We start from the raw sequence: 6,709 nt of genomic DNA, 5'->3' as shown, positions 1-6,709 counted from the left end.
GGAATCGAGCCATCACTAAATCCATGGACAATCCTTCAAATTGTCCAACTATCCTCTCAGTACTACTACTCGCAGTTTCATTTGTGGGATCCATCTACAAATCAGAGGATGAATATCACAAATCAATATCAATTTCACATCATCATCATCATTTCATATCATCAATCTCATCAATAACTTACTCAAAATAAATCAAGCAAGAGCAAGTAATACAAATAAATCAAACACATACGCACAATTCATTTGTGCCTATTTACGTGTACACAAGACTCAATTGAGCATTCCCAGCTATGCTCTGATACCACTCCGTGTGGGGCCCTTAGCTCTTAATCGTTATTATAATACAATCTTATTAGGATTAATTAATTACAGCGAAAAACGAGTTAAAATTTTTTTTACAATGAGCCCAAAATATCTTATTTGAATACTAAAAATAGTATTTTATCTCATATCATAAAACATGCCCACAAGTAATCAAAGTCAAACCACATACAAACAACTCATATCCTCGGGACATGCCCCGGTATATAGATACATATACATATATACTGGGATAAACACTAAACCTCAAATCAACCATGACTCCCTCCAGAAGTACCATCTCTAGTATCCTGATAACCTGTCGTACCTGTCATTGTCAACATACAAAGACAACAACGGCCCCCTCTGGGGTGAGCAAAGCTCAGTCTGAAGCAACCACAATATATACCACAGATATCTAAACAATGATATATGATATGCAATGCATGTATGTCGTGGAGGTATCAGTTCAAATGCCCATCCACTGAGCACATGTCAGAATCAATCGAATCGCTATCAAATCAATGCTCGAGCTGGCACACCAGCCTCAATCAGGGATACTCGTATGATAGCGTCGACAAAGCGCCATCAAATCCAAAATCTCAATCAATCATCGGGGCCACTAATTACTATGCTTTAAGGGCCACATAATGCCAAACATAGCATTGTGTTCACAAACCCCAGAATCAAATCCAATCATATCAAGGTATCCAAGGCATATAGACATATATTTTCATTCCAATCCATCAAATCAATCCAACATATATCATATGATACAGATACATGTCGTATGTTACTCGATCGCAACATACCTCAATTCTTTGTTCCAGTCGATGTAACTTGAAGATATCAATATAATAATCTATCAACATCAATAACACATTCATTTCAATCAATAATTTCATTCAAATTTAACAATATAAGTTTCAAATATCTTTTGAAACTTCAAAAATTCATATCAAATCGAAATCATAACATAATTCAATTCCGACTTCTAAACTTAGTTTCTTGTCGGTTATTCTACCGCATATATTTATCAGAATTAATAATAACTGATAAATAATTCTTCAATCTCAATCCAACGATAAAAATTACCTAATTATAATAAATTAAGAATAATTCAAAATAAAATCATTATAATCATCTCTTCTTCGTTAAAATCATACGTTATTCAACAATCTTCAATTTCTGTATGATTTAACAATTTATCGGATTTATTCCAAAATTCGATGAATTTCAAATATCACCAAAAATATAAAATTTATACCTCAAATCGAAGATCTCGTGTCAACGATCTCAGAACTGAAGTCGGTTCGCCGATTGGATAAACCGATAAGTCGCAAAATCGAAAAGAAAATTAAAAATCTCGTTCTCTCACTTCACCTCTCTGTCGAAAGAAGAATGATACGGTGGAAATTCAATTCCACCTCTTGAATGTTAAGTTTTTCTTTTTTTTTTTTATTTTTATTTTTTTAAATATTATATTAATAAATAATATAATATAATATAATATATATAATATTTAACATTTTAACGTCGGTATATCCCTTTGGACCAGTCAAACGATCAAATTTTCCAAAACTCAAAACTTGAAACTTCTATATCTTTGAGTTTTCTACGTTATTGCCAAATTTGAAATCATTTGGATTTCATATGACCAAAATATGTCACTAATTATCATTTTGCACTTAAAATTAATTCATTATTTTTCAACTTATTTACGAAAATACCATCAATTTGAATATTTTTCAACTTATTTACAAAAATATCATCAATACTATTTTATTTTCGGGGTCTCACACACCTCCTCAACACGGTTCTCAAATTCTGCAAACACTCATCAAACGTTGCACCAAATATAGAAAAGTCATCTATAAATATTTCAAGAAAGGCTTCAATCATATCATGGAATATAGCAGTCATGCAACGTTGAAACGTAGCAGGGGCATTACAAAGATCAAAAGGCATACGGCGGAAAGCAAAAGTTCCATAAGGACAAGTTAAAGTGGTTTTCTCTTGGTTCTCAGGTGCAATATTGATTTGATTATACCCCAAATACCCATCTAGAAAACAGTAAAACTCATGCCCCGCTAGTCTCTCCAACATCTGATCAATAAAAGACAGGGGAAAGTGGTACTTACGGGTGGCATCATTCAACTTTCTATACACACTCTCCACCCCGTAACCGTCCTCGTGGGAATAAGTTCATTCTTTTCATTAGAGATCACCGTAATCCCACCTTTTTTTGGCACACATTGAACAAGACTTACCCATTCACTATCTGAAATATGATAGATAATACCTGCATCGAGAATTTTAATGGTTTCAGCCTTCACTACCTCTTGCATCTTCAGATTGAGTCGTCTTTGAGGTTGCACGGGGGGTGAGTACTTTTCTTCCATCAAAATTTTGTGCATGCAGATTGATGGACTTATTCCCTTGATGTCAGCCACCTTCCAAGCAAATGCTTTTTTGTGCTCTTTGAGAACTTGCAACAATTTTTCCTCCATAGCATCTGTCAAAGCTGCAGAAATAATGACAGGTAAAGTGTTATTCTCACCCAGGTATATGTGCTTTAGGTGCGGAGGTAATGGCTTGAGCTCAAGCGTCAGTGGTTCGTCGATGCTTGACTTTGGAGGGGTCAAATCTCTTCGCTCTCCTAAATCCTCCAGTCTCATTCTCATTGGCTTTCTCCATGGATGGTTGGCATTAATGTATGCCACTATTTCAGCTTTTTCTTCAGTCCAAGTCTTCCTCCTTCAATTCAGTTGTGAGGGTGGCTTCCAATGGGTCTTTCATGGAATCCTACACAAAATTACCCACAAGTGAATCCATAGCATCAATTCTAAAACAGTTATCAGTGTGCAGTGTATGCTTAAGAGCATTAAAGACGTCAAAAGTAATTTCTTCCTCGCCCACTCGCAATCTCAACTTCCCTTCTTGAACATCAATCAGAGCCTTGCCAGTCGCAAGGAATGGTCACCCTAGAATCAAGGGCATCTCCACGTCTTCCTCCATGTCAAGTACCACAAAATCTGCAGGAAATATGAATTTGTCCACCTTTACCAAGACGTCCTCTATGACTCCTCGCGGGTATTTGACAGATCTATCTGCTAGTTTCAAGGACATCCTTGTTGGCTTAGGTTCTCCTAATCCGAGTTTCTTGAATACAGATAACGGCGTAAGATTTACACTCGCACCAAGATCACACAAAGCTTTATGAAATACAATATCACCAATCACGCAAGGAATAGAAAAACTTCCTGGGTCCTTCGGTTTCGGTGGGATCTTGTTTTGTACCAATGCAGAGCAGTTCTCAGTCAGATTAAACGTCATGTGATCCTCCAATTTTCTCTTGTTTGATAAGATGTCCTTCAGAAATTTGGCATAACTAGGCATCATCAAAGCATCGGCAAAAGGAATATTGATATGCAATTTTTTAAATACCTCAAGAAACTTACTGAAATATGCATCTAATTTTACCTTTTTTAATGCTGCAGGAAAAGGTGGGGGGACAACAATTTTAGATTGTGTAGTTGGTGTTGGTGTTGAGTTGGAAAACTTACCTTTTGATGACTCATTCTGTTCATCCTGTACTTGAGTTTTTTCTGTCCCTCTAGCCTCTAAGACCTTTCCACTCTTCAACTCGATGGCCTTCACTTGCTCTTTTGGATTGGTCTCTGTGTTGCTTGGCAAGGTGCCCGGCTCTCTATTTGCTATCATCTTTGCTAATTGTCCAATCTGATTCTCCAGCCCCTTCATCGATGCATCTTGATTTTGGAGTCTGGTTTTAGTGGACGAGATAAACCTAGACATCATCTGCTCTAAATTGGACTTTTCTTCTCTAGGAGGGTCAGATCTGTACATTGGTTGTTTCCCATATTGTTGTCCTCCTTGTGGTCGATTCTGACTAGTTTTGGCCACCCCATGAGAAATTGGGATGTTGCCTCCATCCAGGATTGTATGTGTTCGAATAAGGGTCATTCCTTGGACGGTTTTGGACTCCCACTTGATTCACTGGTGCACCTTCTTGCACATAAAAGGGATTTCCATCTTGACAGTCCATAACATATTGTTCTCCTCCGCATTTTTCACAAAATATCTCTTGAAGACGCATAGCCTTGCCACCCATATTCAACCCGTCCAACTTCCTGTTAAAAACATCAAGCTGTGCAGTGATAGCAGAAAGGTCAGTTACCCGGTGGACTCCTGCACTTCTCCGCTGGTTGTTTCTTTCAGATTGAGGATGATAGCTGCTAGCAGCCATCTCCTCTAACAACTCATATCCTTCCTCATCAGTTTTCCTTAAGAGGTTTCCACAAGCAGCAGCATCTATCATAGTACGATTAGGAGTAAGCAAGCCATAGTAAAAGGTTTGAACAACTAACCCAATTGGCAGTTCGTGATGAGTGTATCTTCGTAATAGATCCTTGAAACGCTCCCATGCCTCATATAAAGACTCCTGCTCGAATTGAGCAAATGTAGTGTTGTCTGCCCGCAGCTTCATGGTCTTAGATAGAAGAAAGTATTTGATGAGAAACGCCTTCGCCATGTCCTCCCATGTGGTAATCGAACCTACAGGTAAACAATTTAACCATGCTTTAGCTTTGTCACATAAGGAGAAAGGAAATAAACGCAACCTAACAGCATCATCAGAAACTCCATTAAATTTAAAAGTATCGAAACTTTCAAGAAGATCTACGATGTGCGTGTTTGGGTCATCTACTGCAGATCCTCCAAACTGGACTGTATTCTGAATCATCTGAATTATAGCTGGCTTGATTTCGAAGTGATTTGGTCGCATAATAGTCCTCACAATGCTGGGGCGTGAACCATCCAAAGAAGGCTGGGCATACTCTAGCATTAGTATGCGGCGTGGCATCTCAACATGTTTATCTTCACGATGTTCCTCCTCATGCTCGTGCTCGTGCCTCTCCATCAGTTCCTTCAGTCTCTGCTGTTGTCTTCTCCTGCGGAAAGTTCTTTCAATTTCAGGGTCAAACTGCTCAAGCTCCACGTCAAGTGACTTTGGCATGTACTGGAAGAGATATCTGTAATAGAGTATGGAGTGTTAATTAAATAAAAATGAAACAATGCTAAAGAAAATAACTAAAAATAAAATTGTGAATTAACAGTCTCCGGCAACGGCGTCAAAAACTTGATCGAGCAAAACTTGCACTGTGGAATCCTCAATAAAAATATGGTTTTGTATACTCGAAATTAATCGCAAGTGCACGATGTCAAGTAATAGTATAATGTACGTGAGTACGAGTATCGTTCCATTTAAGACTGTATTTTACAATTATTATTTTCAGTTATCAAATCTTTAACAACGAAATTTGTTTGGTTGTTTATTATTACTAAAATCAAATAAACATGCAAATAAAAAGACTTAGGAATTAAATAATAAGAAATGATATCTAGAATGATTGATTAAAATTATATTAGAAGTTAATTTGTTGGAAATTTCAGTTCACCTACCCTCGTTCATTTATTAATTCGTTCGATAGTGATTTACGCTTCCGACGAGATTTCTTATTCGATTGAACACGCCCTCTCGAGCTATGCCAAACTAACTTTACCCAATGAAGTAATTAAATATCTTTAATTATTTATCACGAGTGAATTGCATGTTGATCTATGAAATCCCCTAGTTTTCGTCCTACCGGACTATGACTATCGGCGTGTATCCAATTTCATATGTCTATGTAAATTGTAGATCCACGGACTATGCTACTCGTTCTTATCACAAGCTATTCTCTCGAACTTACTCGCAATAAAAGATTATTACTAAAGTTAGCTCTTCTTTAATAATGATAATGATAACAGTAACACAATCACGAATAAACCGAAAATTGAAATATGAATAACTAAATCAAAGTTCGGGGTAGGATCCCCTTAAATCCCAACAAATATTTTAGTTTAGCTACTTGAATTTATAATAAAAATAAACACACAACAATGTTTAAAAAATAAAAACTAAGTTAGAAATACTAGATTTGAGAAAAAAAACGCAAAGATGATGCCCGTAAATCTTCGAATCTTCAATCCAAGCACGAAATACTCTCCAAGGCTTCGGTGGCTGCTGAATGAATGAATTAATCTCGTCCAAAACCCTCCCATATCATCCATATCCAGAAAATAAGGTAAGGAATCGGCCAAGAAATCTTTCCATTTTTAGGTGGCGCTCGGGCGGTAGAATATTACCGCTCGAGCGCCACACCCTATGTAATCTGGCTTGGGAAGTGCGACACTCGCGCTCGGGCGGTAGAATTTCACCGCCCGAGCGCCGAGTCTTCTCTACATCAAATCTTCGGAAGGCATTTCTCGCGCTCGGGCGGTAGAATTTTACCGCCCGAGCGTCATGCTCTCTGGACTTCAGTTCCTCTATTCGCTTCTCGCGCCCGAG

At 37.6% G+C, this 6,709-nt stretch overlaps 1 non-coding gene across 1 annotated transcript; it reads left to right on the top strand.

Annotated features, from left to right (window-relative positions):
• Window positions 1-4,697: 4,697 nt before the first annotated feature.
• Window positions 4,698-4,803, top strand: LOC142504683 (small nucleolar RNA R71). The gene has a single exon (XR_012804308.1). It is a non-coding gene; the product is annotated as a small nucleolar RNA R71 (small nucleolar RNA).
• The last annotated feature ends 1,906 nt before the right edge of the window (window positions 4,804-6,709 follow it).

The sequence above is a fragment of the Primulina tabacum genome, chromosome 9 (genome assembly GCF_025594145.1).
Source record: "Primulina tabacum isolate GXHZ01 chromosome 9, ASM2559414v2, whole genome shotgun sequence".
NCBI lineage: Eukaryota > Viridiplantae > Streptophyta > Magnoliopsida > Lamiales > Gesneriaceae > Primulina > Primulina tabacum.
The sequence above is the reverse complement of the archived record's forward strand: the minus strand, read 5'-3'. Positions and strand labels throughout refer to the sequence as shown.